Source organism: Balaenoptera physalus (assembly GCF_965194825.1).
Source record: "Balaenoptera physalus genome assembly, chromosome: 4".
Taxonomy (NCBI): Eukaryota; Metazoa; Chordata; class Mammalia; order Artiodactyla; family Balaenopteridae; genus Balaenoptera; species Balaenoptera physalus.
This window is the reverse complement of record NC_138891.1, coordinates 13,889,857-13,911,120: the sequence shown is the minus strand read 5'-3', so window position 1 is coordinate 13,911,120 and position 21,264 is coordinate 13,889,857. Positions and strand designations below refer to the sequence as shown.

General features: G+C 39.5%; 1 protein-coding gene and 1 pseudogene across 11 annotated transcripts in view; one reads left to right on the top strand and one right to left on the bottom strand.

The window, feature by feature from the left end:
* Positions 1-19,788, bottom strand: part of DNAJC13 (DnaJ heat shock protein family (Hsp40) member C13) — a 122,025-nt gene extending 102,237 nt beyond the window's left edge. For 8 of the 10 annotated variants that reach the window (XR_014262823.1, XR_014262824.1, XR_014262825.1 and 5 more), the window contains exon 1: positions 19,511-19,684. The gene's annotated coding sequence lies outside the window, so the exon portion shown is untranslated. Of the gene's footprint in view, positions 1-13,252; positions 13,381-19,510; positions 19,685-19,769 lie in introns of those variants that run through there. The other 2 variants (XM_082459196.1, XM_082459197.1) reach the window with 2 other exon arrangements.
* Positions 1-21,264, top strand: part of LOC309659503 (ras-related protein Rap-1b pseudogene) — a 377,624-nt pseudogene that overhangs the window by 200,894 nt on the left and 155,466 nt on the right. The gene's annotated exons all lie outside the window — the stretch shown is intronic.

Here is a 21,264-nt window from a genome sequence, read left to right as displayed (position 1 = left end):
GTTCTAGAGTCTGCTGTACAGCACTGTGCCTATAGTTAACAATAATGTATTGTACACTTAAAAATCTGTTAAGAGGGTAGATCTCATGTTAAGTGTTCTTACCCTCAAAAAATTAATTTTTTTTTTTCTTTTTGGCTGCCTTGGGTCTTCGTTGCTGCACGTGGGCTTTCTCTAGTTGTGGCGAGCAGGAGCTACTCTTCATTCTGGTGTGCAGGCTTCTCATTGCGGTGGCTTCTCTTGTTGTGGAGCACAGGCTCTAGGCACGCGGGCTCAGTAGTTGCAGCGCATGGGCTCTAGGGCGCGTGGGCTTCAGTAGTTGCGGCTCGCAGGCTCTACAGCTCAGGCTCAGTAGTTGCGGCACATGGGCTTGGTTGCTCCGTGGCATGTGGGATCATCTTGAACCAGGGATCGAACCCATGTTCCCTGCACTGGCAGGCGGATTCTTAACCACTGTGCCACCAGGGAAGTCCCCAAAAATTAAATTTTAAAAATTTTAAAAGTATACCACTATCTGGCCTGTCAGAAAAAAAATACTGTATTCCTGATGCAGATTACAATGCTAACAGAAAAATATAATGTAGGATTAAAGGATTCTCTGGACATCAATACAAGTTCCTATGGCCAAAATCAGCACACTTGATAATTACCTCTCATGTTTTAGGAAGCAACAAGTGATATTGCTATTCTGCATCCAATCCTGAATGACAACAATCCAATAAAGGCTAAGGCTAGTAAAATGGAAGTGCTCTTTATGGAAGAAAATCACTCCTCTACCTGAAAAGCTCACCTTCAGCCATGTTATATTTAGGTAAGGGTACACTGGAGAGATAATGAAGGCAGGAAATACTTACCTAAGTAGCCAAGTCAACCCCAGAAATGATGGGATAATTCAAAGCTAATATTAGTGCCTGCACAGCCTCAAAATGGAAATTAGGATAACCCTTTTCTATTCTGAATCCTGAGTAAAGATTATCCTAAAATTGGGGAGGGTAGGTGACCCTAACCAAAAAATTATGACATGTCCTGAAATTATGCAACTTTTATTAAGGACTCATCATGTGTTAATGAAGACACCGGGCATTTACCACCCATTTATGTATCTCACTGTCCCCATAACAACACTAAGATACAGGAATGATGATCCCCATTTTATTGACAAGAAAACAGAATTAGAGAAATTAAATCACTTCTCTAAGGTCACAACAACTGGTAAGTGATTGGGCCAGGCTTTTGAACTCAACCTGCTTAACTCCACATTCTATATACTTAAGCTTAACTATAATACCTTCCTTCAAATTTAGAAAATCAAAATAAATTCATTCTGACCATGTAATTACAGATTTATCATTGACAGCACATTCCTAGATTAATTCAGAACTAGTTCCAGTTATTATCTTCACCTGGAAATATGATTAGGCACTTGTTGGAAACAACTTTGAAACCCACAATTTCAAGCAGTGCAACAAATTACCGTACTTAACACAGGGCAAAAGAAATAAAACAAAAAAGGTGTTGCCAATGCTGAAATACTCTACCATGTAAAAATAAATATTTTAAATGTTTCCATCTATAGATAAGCTTACATTGTTTTAAAAAAACGAAGTGTTCAAAACAAATACATGACAACAGAAATCTGCTACCAATATGTGGTTTCAGGATAATTTTTAAGGAGAATTCAACAGAATAATACTATTCTAACAAACAATGAGCTTTTAAAACCACCAGATTAATGAGATAGTTTGGGACCTACTTCCCAATGGTGTAATATTAATCTCTCCATTTTCAAGTAAATCTATTTTATATGCTCAATAAAACCTCAACCACTTTGCGATAAAGTCATTTCATCTAATGAAGGTAACTGACGTGGAAACTGCATTAACTCTTTCAGACCATGAGGATATTTCTAGACACACAGATAACTCACTAGTGGATAATGGTAATGCACAGATATTAGAAAAATGCAGAAAAAATAAGACAAGAATATTCTGTGCTTGACTATATCATTTAAAGTGCGAGTTGGAACAACTTCAAGAGAACCACTGGAAAATGAGTAAAAGCAAGTCTAGGGGTCCCCCAAGTGCCATGGTCAAGTGATAATTCAATCTAGGAAGACCCACTTGGAATACTTCCCTGTAGCACAGATAACTAGAGGTGCTACCGCACACACTAAACATTAACTAATGATGAGCACAAGAAGCTAGTGTTAGTAAGATACACGCTGAAGTAGTTTTAATAAGCTATCACCAAGATAAAAGTGGTGAATTTTAAAAATATTACTTATGGTCAAAGACAGACTAGTGATAACTGCCATTTACTGGCTGCATGACCTTGAACAAAAGTTTCCTAACTTCTCAGAATCACAGTTTATCTATAAAATAGGGATGACAGTACCTGTCTCAAAGGGCCATGGTGAGGACCAAGTGAGATAATTGAATAAAGGGGTTAGTGTGACGTCTGGGTCAGAATAAGCACTCAAAAATATACTCAATATTTTTGTTAGCAATCATAATAATTATTACTGTACTTTAAATATGCTACCCCAGATATGCAATAGTTCTTTGGAGTATTATTATTTCATTTTCAAGATTTTCTACAGGCCCCTGTACTTTTTAAGGCATTATGGAGGGAAAGTTGTTATTAAATTACTTGATCCTAAGTCTTTTATCTATTAACTTCAGCCCTTGTACTATTCAATGTATATCACCAGTATGTCACACAGAATTTCTACCTTCAAAAATAGTGTTCTATTGATTTAATCAGTATTCATAGTTTTTAATGTGCTCATTCAAAAATAACTATACCAATATATCATATTTCTTAAACTGGATGGAGTACATCAGGGTATTATCATTATTATTATTTTATTCTTTACAATTTCTTTCCTAAAGTGTTTTTAAAAAGAAAAAATAAAAAAGCCAAGATAACCATGATAGATGACATTTTAAAAAATCATCTTAAGTCAACTATAAGCTTCTCTTTATTTCAACTTTATTCCTACAAAATACTATTATTTTGCAAGTCAATCTTATTTACTACATTTAAAATATCTACCTGGGGTCTGGGCAAGATGGCGGAAGACTAAGACATGGAGATCACCTTCCTTCCCACAGATACATTAGAAATACAGCTACACGTGGAACTGCTCCTACAGAACACCCACTGAACGCTGGCAGAAGACGTCAGACCTCCCAAAAGGCAAGAAACTCCCCACGTACTTGGGTAGGGCAAAAGAAAAAAAAGAAACAACAGAGACAAAAGAATAGGGACGGGACCTGCACCAGTGGGAGGGAGCTGTAAAGGAGGAAAGGTTTCCACACACTAGGAAGCCCCTTCGCGGGCAGAGACTGCGGGTGGCAGAGGGGGGAAGCTTCGGAGCCACGGAGGAGAGCACAGCCACAGGGGTGAGGAGGGCAAAGTGGAGAGATTCCCGCACAGAGGATCCGTGTCGAGCAGCGCTCACCAGCCCGAGAGGATTGTCTGCTCACACGCCAGGGCAGGCGGGGGCTGGGAGCTGAGGCTCGGGCTTCGGTCGGTCGGATTGCAGGGAGAGGACTGGGGTTGGCGGCGTGAACACAGCCTGAAGGGGTTAGCACACCACAGCTGGCCGGGAGGGAGTCCGGGAAAAAGTCTGGACCTGCCAAAGAGGCAAGAGACTTTTTCTTGCCTCTTTGTTTCGCGGTGCGCAAGGAGAGGGGATTCAGAGCGCCGCCAAAAGAGCTCCAGGGCGTGAGCCGCGACTATCAGCGCGGACCCCAGAGACGGGCATGAGACACTAAGGCTGCTGCTGCCGCCACCAAGAAGCCTGTGTGCGAGCACAGGTCACTATGCACACCGCCCCTCCTGGGAGCCTGTGCAGCCCGCCACTGCCAGGCTCCCGTGATCCAGGGACAACTTCCCCAGGAGAACACACGGCACGCCTCAGGGTGCTGCACCGTCACTCTGGCCTCTGCCACCGCAGCCTCGCCCCGCATCCGTACCCCTCTCTCCCCCCGGCCTCAATGAGCCAGAGCCCCCGAAGCAGCTGCTCCTTTAACCCTGTCCTCTGTGAGCGAAGAACAGACACCCTCAGGCGACCCACATGCAGAGGCAGGTCCAAATCCAAAGGTGAACCCTGGGAGCTGTACGAACAAAGAAGAGAAAGGGAAATTTCTCTCAGCAGCCTCAGAAGCAGCGGATTAAAGCTCCACAAACAACTTGATGTACCTGCATCTGTTGAATACCTGAATAGACAACGAATCATCCCAAATTCAGGAGGTGGACTTTGGGAGCAGGATATATTAATTTTTCCCCTTTTCCTTTTTTTTCTGAGTGTATATGTGTATGTTTCTGGGTGAGATTTTGTCTGTATAGCTTTGCTTTCACCATTTGTCCTAGGGTTTGGTCCGTCCGTTTTTGGTTTTGTTTTTTTTTTTACTTAAAAAAATTTTTCTTAATAAATTTTTTCTTAATAATTTTTTCCTTATTTTTTATTTTAAAAAATTTAAACAATTTTTAAAGAAAACTTTTTCCTCTTATTTTAAAAAATTAAAATTTTTTTTCTTAATAAATTTTTTTCTTAATAATATTTTTCTTATTTTTATTATAAAAATTAATAAATGTATTTAAAAAATTTTTTCTAAATTTTTTCTTAATGAAATTTTTCTTAATCATGTTTTTTCTTATTTTTTGTTATAATAGCTTTATTTCATTGTATTTTATCCTCTTTCTTTCTTTTTTTCTATTTTTTCTCCCTTTTATTCCGAGCTGTGTGGATGAAAGGCTCTTGGTGCTCCAGGCAGGCATCAGGGCTGTGCCTCTGAGGTGGGAGAGCCAAATTCAGGACACTGGTCCACAAGAAACCTCCCAGTTCCACGTAATACCAAACAGCAAAAATCTCTGAGAGATCTCCATCTCAACATCAAGACCCAGCTTCACTCAACGACCAGCAAGCTACAGTGCTGGACACCCTATGCCAAATAACTAGCAAGACAGGAACACAGCCCCATCCATTAGCAGAGAGGCTGCCTAAAATCACAATAAGGCCACAGACACCCCAAAACACACCACCAGACATGGACCTGCCCACCAGAAAGACAAGATCCAGCCTCATCCAACAGAACACGGGCACTAGTCCCCTCCACCAGGAAGCCTACACAACCCACTGAACCAACCTTAGCCACTGGGGACAGATACCAAAAACAACGGGAACTACGAACCTGCAGCCTATGAAAAGGAGACCCCAAACACAGTAAGATAAGCAAAATAAGAAGACAGAAAAACACACAGCAGATGAAGGAGCAGGGTCAAAACACACCAGACCTAACAAATGAAGAAGAAATAGGCAGTCTACCTGAAAAAGAATTCAGAATAATGATAGTAAAGATGATCGAAAATCTTGGAAATAGAATAGACAAAATGCAAGAAACATTTAACAAGGACGTAGAAGAACTAAAGAGGAACCAAGCAATGATGAAAAACACAATAAATGAAATTAAAAATACTCTAGAAGGGATCAATAGCAGAATAACTGAGGCAGACCGGGTATGTGACCTGGAAGATAAAATAGTGGAAATAACTACTGCAAAGCAGAATAAAGAAAAAAGAATGAAAAGAACTGAGGACAGTCTCAGAGACCTCTGGCACAACATTAAACGCACCAACATTCGAATTATAGGGGTCCCAGAAGAAGAAGAGAAAAAGAAAGGGACTGAGAAAACATTTGAAGAGATTATAGTTGAAAACTTCCCTAATATGGGAAAGGAAATAGTTAATCAAGTCCTGGAAGCACAGAGTCCCATACTGGATAAATCCAAGGAGAAACATGCCAACACACATATTAATCAAACAATCAAAAATTAAATTAAATATAAAGAAAACATATTAAAAGCAGCAAGGGAAAAACAACAAATAACACACAAGGGAATCCCCATAAGGTTAACAGCTGATCTTTCAGCAGAAACTCTGCAAGCCAGAAGGGAGTGGCAGGATATACTTAAAGTGAGAAGGAGAAAAACCTACAACCAAGATTACTCTACCCAGCAAGGATCTCATTCAGATTTGATGGAGAAATTAAAACCTTTACAGACAAGCAAAAGCTGAGAGAGTTCAGCACCACCAAACCAGCTTTACAACGAATGCTAAAGGAACTTCTCTGAGCAGGAAAACACCTACAAAAACAAACCCAAAACATTTAAGAAAATGGGAATAGGAACATACATATCGATAATTACCTTAAATGTAAATGGATTAAATGCTCCCACCAAAAGACACAGACTGGCTGAATGGATACAAAAACAAGACCCGTATATATGCTGTCTACAAGAGACCCACTTCAGACCTAGGGACACATACAGATGAAAGTGAGGGGATGGAAAAAGATATTCCATGCAAATGGAAATCAAAAGAAAGCTGGAGTGGCAATTCTCCTATCAGACAAAATAGACTTTAAAATAAAGACTATTACAAGAGACAAAGAAGGACACTATATAATGATCAAGGGATCGATCCAAGAAGAAGGTATAACAATTGTAAATATGTATGCACCCAACATAGGAGCACCTCAATACATAAGGCAAATACTAACAGCCATAAAAGGGGAAATTGACAGTAACACAATCATAGTAGGGGACTTTAACGCCCCACTTTCACCAATGGACAGATCATCCAAAATGAAAATAAATAAGGAAACACAAGCTTTAAAAGATACATTAAACAAGATGGACTTAATTCACATTTATAGGACATTCCACCCAAAAACAACAGAATACACATTTTTCTCAAGTGCTCATGGAACATTCTCCAGGATAGATCATATCTTGGGTCACAAATCAAGCCCTGGTAAATTTAAGAAAATTGAAATCGTATCAAGTATCTTTTCCGACCACAACGCTATAACACTAGATATCAATTACAGGAAAAGATCTGTAAAAAATACAAACACATGGAGGCTACACAATACACTACTTAATAACGAAGTGATCACTAAAGAAATCAAAGGGGAAATCAAAAAATACCTAGAAACAAATGAAAATGGAGACACGATGACCCAAAACCTATGAGATGCAGCAAAAGCAGTTCTAAGAGGGAAGTTTATAGCAATACAACCCTACATCAAGAAACAGGAAACAACTCGAATAAACAACCTAACCTTGCACCTAAAGCAATTAGAGAAAGAAGAACAAAATAACCCAAAGCTAGCAGAAAGAAAGAAATTGTAAAGATCAGATCAGAAATACATGAAAAAGAAATGAAGGAGACAATAACAAAGATCAATAAAACTAAAAGCTGGTCCTTTGAGAAGATAAACAAAATTGATAAACCATTAGCCAGACTCATCAAGAGAAAAAGGGAGAAGACTCAAATCAATAGAATCGGAAATGGAAAGGGAGAAGTAACAACTGACACTGCAGAAATACAAAGGATCATGAGAGATTACTACAAGCAACTCTATGCCAATAAAATGGACAACCTGGAAGAAATGGACAAATTCTTAGAAATGCACAACCTGCCGAGACTGAACCAGGAAGAAATAGAAAGTATGAACAGACCAATCACAAGCACTGAAATTGAAAATGTGATTAAAAATCTTCCAACAAACAAAAGCCCAGGACCAGATGGCTTCACAGGCGAACTCTATCAAACATTTAGAGAAGAGCTAACACCTATCCTTCTCAAACTCTTCCAAAATACTGCAGAGGGAGGAACACTCTCCAACTCCTTCTATGAGGCCACCATCACCCTGATACCAAAAGCAGACAAAGATGCCACAAAGAAAGAAAACTACAGGCCAATATCACTGATGAACACAGATGCAAAAATCCTCAACAAAATACTAGCAAACAGAATCCAACAGCACATTGAAAGGATCATACACCATGATCAAGTGGGGTTTATTCCAGGAATGCAAGGATTCTTCAATATACGCAAATCAATCAACGTGATACATCATATTAACTAATTGAAGGAGAAAAACCATATGATCATCTCAATAGATGCAGAGAAAGCTTTCGACAAAATTCAACATCCATTTATGATAAAAGCCCTGCAGAAAGTAGGCGTAGAGGGAACTTTCCTCAACATAATAAAGGCCATATATGACAAACCCACAGCCAACATTGTCCTCAATGGTGAAAAACTGAAACCGTTTCCACTAAAATCAGGAACAAGACAAGGTTGCCCACTCTCACCACTATTATTCAACATAGTTCTGGAAGTGTTAGCCACAGCAATCACAGAAGAAAAAGAAATAAAAGGAATCCAAATCAGAAAAGAAGAAGTAAAACTGTCACTGTTTGCAGATGACATGATCCTATACATAAAGAATCCTAAAGATGCTACCAGAAAACTACTAGAAGTAATCAATGAATTTGGTAAAGTAGCAGGATACAAAATTAATGCACAGAAATCTCTTGCATTCCTATACACTAATGATGAAAAATCTGAAAGTGAAATTAAGAAAACACTCCCGTTTACCATTGCAACAAAAAGAATAAAATATCTAGGAATAAACCTACCTAAGGAGACAAAAGAGCTGTATGCAGAAAATTATAAGACACTGATGAAAGAAATTAAAGATGATACAAATAGATGGAGAGATGTACCATGTTCTTGGATTGGAAGAATCAACATTGTGAAAATGACTCTACTACCCAAAGCAATCTACAGATTCAATGCAATCCCTATCAAACTACCACTGCCATTTTTCACAGAACTAGAACAAAAAATTTCACAATTTGTATGGAGACGCAAAAGACCCCGAATAGCCAAAGCAATCTTGAGAACAAAAAATGGAGCTGGAGGAATCAGGCTCCCTGACTTCAGACTATATTACAAAGCTACAGTAATCAAGACAGTTTGGTACTGGCACAAAAAGAGAAACATAGATCAATGGAACAGGATAGAAAGCCCAGAGATAAACCCATGCACATATGGTCCCCTTATTTTTGATAAAGGAGGCAGGCATATACACTGGAGAAAGGACAGCCTCTTCAATATGTGGTGCTGGGAAAACTGGACAGGTACATGTAAAAGTATGAAATTAGAACACTCCCTAACACCATACACAAAAATAAACTCAAAATGGATTAAAGACCTGAATGTAAGGCCAGACACTATCAAACTCTTAGAGGAAAACATAGGCAGAATGCTCTATGACATAAATCATAGCAGGATCCTTTCTGACCCAACTCCTAGAGAAATGGAAATAAAAACACAAATAAACAAATGGGACCTAATGAAACTTAAAAGCTTTTGCACAGCAAAGGAAACCATAAACAAGACCAAAAGACAACCCTCAGAATGGGAGAAAATATTTGCAAATGAAGCAACTGACAAAGGATTAATCTCCAAGATTTACAAGCAGCTCATGCAGCTCAATAACAAAAAAACAAACAACCCAATCCAAAAATGGGCAGAAGACCTAAAAAGACATTTCTCCAAAGAAGATATACGGATTGCCAACAAACACATGAAAGAATGCTCAACATCACTAATCATTCGAGATATGCAAATCAAAACTACAATGAGATATCATCTCACACCGGTCAGAATGGCCATCATCAAAAAACCTGGAAACAATAAATGCTGGAGAGGGTGTGGAGAAAATGGAACACTCTTGCACTGTTGGTGGGAATGTAAATTGATACAGCCACTATGGAGAACAGTATGGAGGTTCCTTAAAAAACTAAAAATAGAACTACCATACGACCCAGCAATCCCACTACTGGGCATATACCCTGAGAAAACCACAATTCAAAAAGAGTCATGTACCAAAATGTTCACTGCAGCTCTATTTACAATAGCCAGGACATGGAAGCAACCTAAGTGTCCATCATCGGATGAATGGATAAAGAAGATGTGGCACATATATACAATGGAATGTTACTCAGCCATAAAAAGAAATGAAATGGAGGTATTTGTAGTGAGGTGGATGGAGTTAGAGTCTGTCATACAGAGTGAAGTAAGTCAGAAAGAGAAAAACAAATACAGTATGCTAACACATATATATGGAATCTAAGGGAAAAAAAAAGAAAAAAAGGTCATGAAGAACCTAGTGGCAAGATGGGAATAAAGACACAGACCTACTAGAGAATGGACTTGAGGATATGGGGAGGGGGAGCGGTAAGATGTGACAGGGTGAGAGAGTGGCATGTACATATATACACTACCAAATGTAAAATAGATAGCTAGTGGGATGCAGCCGCATAGCACAGGGAGATCAGCTCGGTACTTTGTGATCACCTAGAGGGGTGGGATAGGGAGGGTGGGAGGGAGGGAGACGCAAGAGGGAAGAGATATGGGAACATATGTATATGTATAACTGATTCACTTTGTTATAAAGCAGAAACTAACACACCATTGTAAAGCAATTATACTCCAATAAAGACGTTAAAAAAAATTAAATAAATAAATAAATAAATAAAATAAAATATCTCCCACTTAGGCATTTGGAATTTCAGCTCTTAGAAATGCTTCTTTACCTGAAACCAACCTAATGTTTTTAAATTTATGTTTGATGCCTATAAGTTATAGCTTATGAAACTGTTGGGAAAAAAGTTTCCATAAAACTCCATAAAAATAATTTACTCCCCATTCAATTATCTCCTCTGTATAGTTCTTAAATAAGCTCTAAAAGTGGTTCTAGAACTGTTGCTTATAGGCAAAAACTCATAAGCAACCATAATTCCCATTAACAGTGATGAAAAATCTGCAGAATTTCTAGCATCAAGCATAATAGCATAAGTCATTTATAGGCATATTCCATAAAAAATAACAAATTGTCCAGGTAAAAAAGTGTAAGAATTATTGGATGAGATCTTGGTAGCAGCTGTATCATCAGCATTTGCCATCCTGCCAGTTGCTAAGGTGCTATTCAAATTAGCAAGAATTTATCTGTTCAAACTAATTACCGCTTAAATTTCATCTCCTTCCCTGAAAGACTGTCCCACTTCAAATGCTCAAAGACCTTTTTCATGAGAAAAACTCAAGTTTACATGCCCTTTGTAACTAAATCACATTGAAAGTATCTCTAATTTTTTTTTAGTTTTATTTATTTTTGGCTGCGTTGGGTCTTTGCTGCTGCGCAGGGGCTTTTCTCTAGTTGCGGCGAGCTGGGGCTATTCTTCATTGTGGCACGCAGGCTCCTCATTGCGGTGGCTTCTCTTGTTGCAGAGCACGGGCTCTAGGCGCGCAGGCTCAGTAGTTGCATCACGCGGGCTCTAGGGCATGCAGGCTCAGTAGTTGTGGCACACGGGCTTAGCTGCTCCGTGGCATGTGGGATCTTCCCAGACCAGGGATCGAACCCATGTACCCTGCATTGGCAGGCAGATTCTTAACCACTGTACCACCAGGGAAGTCCCTGTAATTTTGCTTCACTTAAACTCTAAAGTTGGCTTCACTTATTCTTATTCTATATTCTAATATTACACCACCAACAGAGCTTTTCTGCAACGTCTCAGTTTGTTCTTTTGAGAGAACTGTACTAAGGGTTAAAAAGTCAAATTCAAGTTAACAGGCATTTTGGCTAGATTCACCTTTTTCAATGAGCTCCCTTGCTTCATGCTTTCAAATAACACTTAACATTCTCACATTCTTTAATTTATTACTGGCAGCAAAACTGACAATCCATTTAAGATCATTTATGGATAAAATGAGAACAATCTTTTGGACGGTATGATTTTGACAAAAAATTGCAGGATTTGAGAGTCCAATGAGAGGAGACTACATCAAAATGACACTAAGAACAAAAAGCAGAATGAAGGGACTCAACACCACAAGCACCCAAGCAGATTTCAGCCAGGCTATAAGAAAAAGAATTTGCACACATAGCAAAATTAAGTCTATGTGCATGGCTTGTGTTAAGTAAAAACTCAAACAGAGCACTTATTTAGCCAGGGATGAATGAGTATGCTCAGAAACATAACACACTAGTGAATGAATGAAGGAATTGGCTTTAATCATGGCTACTTGCCTTCAAAGCATACATTTTGCATGACCAACTGGAAATGATTTTTACACAAATATGACAACTTCCAGAGAGCAGATAAGATACTAACTTTCCAGCTTGAGTCTATAAAATGAAAGAATGAACTCTTTCATCATTAACTCTGCTCTCAAATAATGAATTAAAAACATGAGGTTGTCTTGAAATGCATCAAAAAAGAAGGTGAATAGAAAGATGGATAGATACACGATAAATCAAGTATATAGCAAGATATTAATGTGAAAATCTTGGAGGTGAATATATGGGTGCCTAATGTAAATTTCTTTCAACTTGGCTATAGGTGAAAACTTTTAAGTTGGGGGAAAACTACATTTGCCTTTATTTTCTGACCAAACTCTCCTACAAAAGAAACACTGTTTCTCTGCTACATTGTAAAACTACACCTGAAAATATGGTAGACATTCACATGATAGAAACTAATTTATGAACTTAATACTTCCTCATACATCTATATCTTACTGAAAATGCAGGGGGAAGGAGAACGACTGCTAAGGCAAAGGCTAATCCTTAGTAATGACGGAAGAGAGAATCCCTTATTACTGGCTTCTTAAAGACCTAGTTTTATTTGTAACTGGATTCAAAACCTAAGTGAATTATATCACTAGGTTAGTTCAGTTTCAAATAAAAGGTAAAAAATATAAATGGTTAACAGAACATTAATTTTTACCCACATTAAAAAGCTACAACTAGACTATCTTAGAATGTGCTGTGTATGAAAGAAAACTGATATGAACCTTAATCCTCTTTTTTAATTTTTAATTTTCATGTTTTAATATATAACTCAAGTATAGGCAAAAGCATTTCCTTCTAAATAAACAACAAATCAGTCATGTGTAATGTGTATGACACCTACCATACAGGGATCTTTAAACAGCTATAAAATAGATCACAAAGTAAGGTTTTAGTACACCCTATCTTAGCTTTCTTAACTTGCTGAAGAACCTGATAACTCCAGAAATAAATGTGGTAAGAAAGCCAGTGGTAACACCAAATTTCAGCTGACAATCACATCTCCAAATAATTGCCCAGGAGTTACAATATTGAAACCTCTGAACTGTCTGCCACATTAACATAAACTTTCAAATACTTCTGCCACCATAGGGCAAAATAATCTAAGATCCCCTCATTCTCTTTAAAAAAATCCATTCCTCTCCAATTAGAAACTGAATATATATGCATGAAATAAAAGGGCAAGAGAAATTCAAAAGCAACCCCTAAATCTGAAGAAACACTTAATATGATCTCAATGGGTGGAGAAGCAAGCATACATACCATAGCAGTTAATTTTGCTGGCCTTTTCTCTTCAATGTAAATCAGATATTGAAAAAGATACCTATCTCTTCATATTTTAGATTCAATCTGAGGGAATAATTCTTATTTCTCACAAAATAGACCTCTATCTGTTGTTAAAAAAAAAAAAAATTAATGTTTTTGCCAGGAAAGATGCATGGTTATGACTCTTCCCTTTCCAAAACTTAAAAATGCCTTAAAATATTCACCTGGAGAAAAACAAACAAAAAACCAACTAAGAAATGTGTTCACTTAAGCAATTCTGTGAAATCAGTGGTACTGATCACTTACACATTTTTAGTTTGCACACATTCTTAAAACTTTCTAGACACAATTTCTATTTCATTTTATCTTTGAAGCTAACTTGGCTTATGCAAGAACAAAATGTACTAGTTCAATAAACTGTTCGTCAGCTCACCAACAGGCACTTAATAACCTTGCTCTAATATGCTAAATAGACCCTAAAGGTAAAAAATGCCACGTTTTAACTTGTTTTTCTTAACAATATAGTAAACGCATAATGGGGGACTAAATTTCCTAAGCATGTAACAAATATAACTTGAAGAAAGTTTTACAGTAAGCATCTTAATACCCAAACCCTGTGCTCTTTATACTAGTAAAAGACAAAGAGTTTAAGTGGCTGCAATTTCCCTTTCTTTCACCCAATACAAATAGCAACAACACGCAGGCTTCTAGTTTGGCCCTTTCCAAAAAATCCCTATTATTCCTAACTCTGCCATAGTGCTTCACAGTTTACAGAACACTCCCAAATCTACCAGTTATCTTAAAAAAAAAAAAAAAAAAAAGGAAAATTCTACTTTTAAAATTAAACCCAGTCCTATTAGTTTGGGGAAAGAAATGGCTTATCTACTCTAAGATTTGATAAACATCCAAAATATATTCTGTACAAGTCTGAGGGAGAGAGAAACCCCACAGCACTAGTAAAAGAATTTAAGGGCTTCCCTGGTTGCACAGTGGTTAAGAATCCGCCTGCCAATGCAGGGGACACGGGTTTGAGCCCTGGTCCAGGAAGATTCCCACATGCCGTGGAACAACTAAGCCCGTGTGCCACAACTACTGAAGCCCACGCACCTAGAGCCCATGCTCTGCCACAGGAGAAACCACCGCAATGAGAAGCCCGCTCACCGCAAAGAGCAGCCCCCACTCGCCACAACTAGAGAAAGCCTGCACGCAGCAACGAAAACCCAACGCAGCCAAAAATAAATAAAATGAATAAATTTTTTTAAAAAAATTTAAATTTTAATATAATTAGTACAGAATTTATTACACATTAGAGAAAGTCTCCTACAATCATAACCTTATCAATCCTTCCATTATGTTTCACAACAATACTTGGCAAAATCAGAACATTAAAATAATTTAGATTGCTTTACAGATTTTGTTTTCAATTTGTTCATCAAAAGGTCAAATTCTTATTGATCAATTGCAAAAATGATATTACCAATTACCAATATTACCATATTTAGCATGTGCTAAATATGTGAACACTGCTTAAGCAGTGTGGCCTACTTCTAAGGGCAACTTAAGTTCTGAAACTATAAAAACCCCACTGATTTCAGACTTTATTTTAGAGATCACTCTTCCTCTTAAGTAGTCCATAAAAGTACAAGTAAAACTCAAATATGTAGGCTGCTGAATAAACTTAAGAGCATCTGAAAAGAACTACTAGCAAATTATGCTCAGCTTTATTGACTGAACCATACTTAAATGTAACTTTGCACAGGTAACTGTGTCTTAAGTTTGCAAAAATGATCACAATCACGTTGGCTTAAGTTACTTGCTACAAAGATATCCCCTCAATCAGTGATTCTCAAAGGAGTTCCCAGAACTAAGAATCACACCATATGACAAGAGACGTTACTGACTGGCATGTGATAAGCATGTGTGAACACTGCTGAAGCAGAAAAACGTGCTGAAAACACTGATTAAAATTCTGAATTAAAGTAATGGTTGCGGGGGTGGGGGGGGAATGCTGATCCTTGAGACACTATGATTAGAAACTACTAGGATTTAGTGGATGGGGTTAGATATCCCTCAATGTATAAGACAGTCCCATAGATTGAAGAATTGTCCTCAAGTGACTTTCAAATATCCAAGTGGTCATTCACATAGATAAAAGCCTATTTATAGTTAACCCCAGAATTTAGTTTTATGTTAAAATACAAATCACAAAGTATGTTTTGCAGTTTAATATGCACATAATTTTCCAGGAATGCATATATCATATAAACTGAGAGATTATACTTTGAATTCTCATGGCTTTTCAGAGTATCTATATTTTGTCTTCATTTTTTATATCTTACTGTTTTTTCTTTCAGTACTTTAAAGTTGTCACTCAGTTGTCTTCTTGCTTGCATGGTTTCTCTGCTGTAACTCTTACCTTTGTTCCTCTGTAATGCTTCTCTTTGGCTACTTTCAAGAGTTTCTCTTTGTCCTTTGTTTACATCAGCTTGAATTTGTTATGTCTAGGTGTGTTTTGTGTGGGTTTTTTAAGGGGCAGGTATTTATCCTGCTTGGTGTTCTCTAAGCTTCTTGCACCTGTGGTTTGATGTCTGACATTAATTTGGGGAAATTTTCTATTATTTCCTCAAATATTTCAATATTTCTTCTGCTCTGTTCTCTTCTGGGATTCCAACTATGCATATATTTATAATAAATGTTTGATATTATCCCCAAGATCTTGTTCTTTTTTTGAACTCTTTTTTTGTTTCAGTTGGATAATTTCTGACATCTACAAGTTCACTGATTCTTTCCTTGGTTGTGTCAAATCTACTGATGAGCCCAAAGGCATTCTGCAGCTCTTTACTATGTAATGAAACTTCCAACATTTCCTTTTGATTCTTTCTTATAGTTTCTGTCTCTCAGCTGAAATTACCCACCTGATCTTGTACATTGTCCACTTTTTGTTCATACCTTTAACATATTAATTATAGTCATTTTAAATTCCTTACCAGATAGTAGCATCTGTATTAATCAATGAGTATTTCTGATGATTGCTCTTTCTCTTAGGAATTTTTTTTGCCTTTTGTATGACTTGTTGAATTTTTTGTTGAAAGCTGGACATGTATAAGACAGTAGAGATAGAGGTAAATAATTTTTGTGACAGGAAATGGGCACACCTTTTCTTTGCTAGGTCTTTAGTGCTGGGTGTTAGGAGTTGGGCTGGGTTCATGATTTTGCTGTTGCTACGGTTATCCTCAGTGTACCACAGGCTTCGAATATCTACAGAATAGCTTGTGCCTATGGTGGGGGATGGTTTACTAAAGCAATGTCTATTTGATTCTTTGCCCTGAGCCTCTTTGCATAATCTTGTTCTTCACCTTGTAGTATTTTGCAGTTGCTTATTATTCACAGCTTCTTAGTTTGATGGCAGTGAGTTGGGGGTACAGTCTCTGTTGTTCTGATTAAGGTTTACTCTTAGACATACACTGTGTCTCTGGATCACAGGATCTTCCTGTTTCCCCAGGCTGCAGTTTTGGGCTCAGTGCCCCTCCCCCAAGAAAAGATTCTTTCCCCCTAGTTTTGTCTTCCCCCAGCTCAATGAATGCTCACCAACAGGGCCTGCTAGCAAAGATGCTCTTCCCTCCACAGATTAAGGCTGTTGTTCCATAGAAGAGACAGAGGGGAAGACTCAGAGCACAGTTTTCTTGCCCCTCCAGAAAGTTCTGCTGCTCTTCTCCTCTAGGTCAGCACCACAGCAGACACTCCCCAGAGCTCAACCCAGTCTTTTCTAGGAGTACCCAGTGAGGTTTGTAGGTAAAGAGATTGGAAGAAGGTGCACCCAGGCTTCCTTTTCTTGTCAGCTATTCTAGCTGAACACTTCTTAACAGTGTCCAGCTGTGTCTACTGAAGGTGAATGTGAGTTCATACATACTCTTTCTCTCCTTAAACTTTGGGCCAGTGGTCTGCTCTGTGGCCTCAGCTATTTAATAGGTTTCAAAAAAATAAAAAGTCATGAATTTGAAGTTAGTCCAGTTCTTTTTTGTTCTAACAGTGGAAGCAAAGCTTCTTTTTATCCCAGGGCCAAAGCCAGAAGGTGGTTATATTATTTATAAACTATTATTTCAGGATAGTAAAGGGGCTGTTACTAATTATTTGAAATAAAAAGTTGGCCTTTATTGGGTTTGATAAAGTTGAGAAACACTGACTTAAAGGATCTCTTTCAAGACAACTCCCCTTTAACCACTAATAAGTATTACAGTTAACATTTAGGCCTAAAACTACAGTATTAGTAGCAACAACATTTTTGCTAGTTTATCTGCTTAGCCTTGCTTCTATTTACCAATTTTAAGTACTTCAATCGGAGAAAAAGGGGAAAGGTATGTGCGAAGGAAACCTCAGATTCACCTGTGTAAATAGAACTAGTTGAGGAATGGAGCCAAATTAGTTAAAACATTTTATTTCAAGCAGAATTTAACAGCTACTGAGAACCTGACTCCACTACCAAGCTTTTTACAAATTCAGTAATAAAGCTAGTATTGTTTCCGTCCACCTAAGCAACCACCTTCCATTTATTTGTGGATAAAGTTAATTCTTACAAATAAGAATTTATGCTTTCCATAATTCCATAACTTTTCCTCTCATACCATTCATATATTTTAGACTATTTACTACTGCCACTTTAGAAAAACAGGAATATCCATTACCTCCCAGTGGAATACAAATTGTGGTATTTTCCATGAACTGAACTACAGCTTTACATTCCTATCTCTTAACCTTCTGACTCCTCTTTTCCTCCCTTAATATGTTTTACTTCCTGTTTTCAAACAAGGAGTATAATGTAATATTTCTAAACAAGTATGGACTTATGTTCCATTGTGATATTAACCGCAAAAGCCAAGTTTGAGATATAGCTGCTTAAACTGTTTCACATTACATTTAAAATGTTAACAAGATCTTATGTTATATGCTAAATTAAGTCAAACAATAAAGCACTTTCTAAAGAATAGTGAAATCAAGCCTTTTGGGGATACCCAATTACTGACAAGTAATTCTCTAAATGTCCTTTTTTTTTTTTTTTTTAAAGGCAAGTTCTGTTTCATATTCCCATAAACTCACAGAGTACTGGTAACATAACTACAAAACCTGACAACCGTGAGTAATTTCCTTAAACTCTGCAGACAGTACTTTCAAACCTAGAAATCTACCAGATCCATCAAGCAAGAAAGAAAACACAGTAAGACAATCCTCGGGACAGGTCCTGAAGAAATATTCTGAAATTTAACTTTTTACCCAAGACACTATATTCCAAGACGCTCAAAATAACCCTACAGTATAAAGTCCTTCACAGTGAGGCAACAGCATCAGGTAGAGAGGCCCTGAGAGAAATCAAGGTCGGGTCAAAAGGAAAAGCAGAGAGGGGAATTGAGAAATCATTACTTCAGGAAACCATCACCACATCTGGGGAAGATTTCTAATTTTCTCCCCTAAGCAAATGATAAAGGTAACAATCTCAAGACAAGAGTGGTTAACTTAACATCTTACAGTAAGGAGACAATTTAAGAGAATACACTCTTCTTAAGTGCACTAAGTCAAATCCGCGTTTAACAGCCACTTCACTGAGCGTTTAAGTCCTATTTCATCCACTCCAAAGGCCGCATTCAGAGGCAAAATCACAGCAGCGAAGGAAAGGCCCCTGTGAATAAGCTACCTTGCAAAAAGGAAAAGCTGTGGACGAAAACTTCATTTTGGATAAGGGAGGGACTGGAGAAGAAACCACACGGGTGCCCCCCAGTTCCTAACAAAACGAAACAAAGCTAAGCAAATAAAGTCTATGCAGGGCATGGGAGGAAGGAGGGTCGCCCACCCAAGGAAACAAGAGTTCCCGGCCTCCAGCGGGAAGACTGCTCAGACTAGGAAGCTGGAAGGGAATCCCGAGGGCGGAGCCCAGAGAGGAATAAGGGCTGTGTAGGGTAAGGATGTGCAGAGTGGAGTGGGGGACCGTGGTGGGTAGAAAACCAGAAAACGAGGCGAAAAGAGGGGTGGGGCTGAACAAGGCAGGGCCCTGGGCGACTATCACTCAGAACCGCGGGGGGCGGGCGGGGTCGGAGGACAGGAACCAGACCAGCAATCTGGGGGGAGGGTAATCTGCTTTCCTTAACTGAAGGAAGTTGCGACCCAGACACCACCCCTCCTTCTCCCTGCTGTTGGTCCCCCAAGTCCCCGCGGCGTGGCGAGGGGATAAAGCAGAGCCAGAGTCCGGTGCCCGTAGTGATTTACCTTCGCGGGAGGCTGGCGAGGCTCCAGCCCGAGCTCCTCCCGCCGCCGGCTCAACGTCCAGAGTGGGATGAGGCGCCCTCCGGCCTCCTCCCCCTCACCACTTCCCCTTTCCCCCGCGGGGGCCCTGTAGCTCCGCTCCCGCAGGGTCCTGATGCCGCGGCGGCGCTGCCTCCCCTCCCCCTCCGACCCCTCCAACCCCTCCGACCCCTGCGCCCCCTCCGCCTCCTCCGCCGCCTCCCTCTGCCTCTCAGAGGCTCACTCTGGAGGCCGCCATCTTCGCTCAGGCTTTGAGCGACCGCGTTCCAATACGCCTGCGTCGCCCCCGCCCAGACTGTCACAAGACCCGGTCAGCTGATTTCAATTCTTCCGCTTTCTGCCCCGCCCTCTCGCATCCAGCCCTCCGCGTCTTATTCGCCCACTTTCCGTGAAATTCCGCGTTCCGCCGGCTACTCCGCCGGCTGGTCCGCCCGCCCTCCTCCCTCAATGCAGTTAGACATGCGCAGAAGGTCGAGGCCGGCAGTGGGATTTGGAGTCCATGCAGCGCGTGAAGGGAACCCGCCTGTCAGCGTGTGGCTGAGTCCCGCCAGTGGTCGTCACGCGGCACGGGTTTTGCACTCCTAATCCCTTGAGGTCTTGTTTTAAAGCATTTACCCAGTCTTGACTTCAAATGCCATGGAGTATCCGCGAGGCAGTCTATACCCGGTTTGGTGGATCGCGAGCCGGCAGTTTCACTTGCTGTTGAGACTCCCAGAAGACAGCTGAAAAGGGTTTAAATATCGGTTGGTTTGGGAAGTCACGGAGACCAAAGCTTCGGAGATACCGACAGCCTTTTGCTGGTGGGAGTGCCAGAATAGTAATACTGATAGCTCCCTTTTATTGCTGATCACGGGTTTACTTAGTTAATCCTCAACTCTGTGAAGTAGGAATTATCTTTGTTTTGCAGATAAATTGAGGCCCCTCTCCACAGCAGTGGACCCAAGCAATCTCACTCTAGGACCTGTACCTTCGATGCTATCGCCCTGAACGCATATGGACGCTGGGGGAGGGGAATCAGGTTAGAGAAAAGAGGTGATAGTATGTGTTACCTGTGGGTAAGGGTTTAATTAAGTTCAGTCTCCACTCTCAGACCTGAAATCTAAAGACCACAGTTCAAAAATAATTTGACGTTAGTCCAGTTCTTTTTTGTTCTAACAGTGCAAACTTTAAAATTCTGCTGCAAACTTCAAAACATGGGTGGTGTAGGTGGCTGGCATGAATTCATTTTTTAATGAGAGTTAAAGGTCTCTGGTAAGAGGTTTAATCCTCAGTAGAGCAATCCTGAAATAGTATAATATTTTCTTTGGCAGTCCTTTCACTGGTTGTCTCGTTTTTAGAGATGGCAATTGCAGGATGAAAAATGTAGACAATGGCTCTTACAGATTTTGCTTCCTGACTGTTTTGACCCTTTGCCCTACCTTGAGGTAGAAAAAGACTGCATTTATCCTTACAGTAGACTTTTCCTGTATTCCATCAGTAAGATAAGGTACATCTAAGGGGTGGCACCAGGAATAACTGGGTGTGGGAAGACTGTTTCGGAACCAAACTTGGACCCGCTGGCTCCAGTGCATAGTAAAGCCAATGTACTGACACCAGGTTGTGGGGAAGGAAAGTGCAGTGTTTATTGTAGGTGTCAAATAAGGAGTGCAGGCCCCCAATACTCAAGAGACCTGAACTCCCCTGTGGCTTTCAGGGAAAGGTTTTTAAAGGCAGGGTGA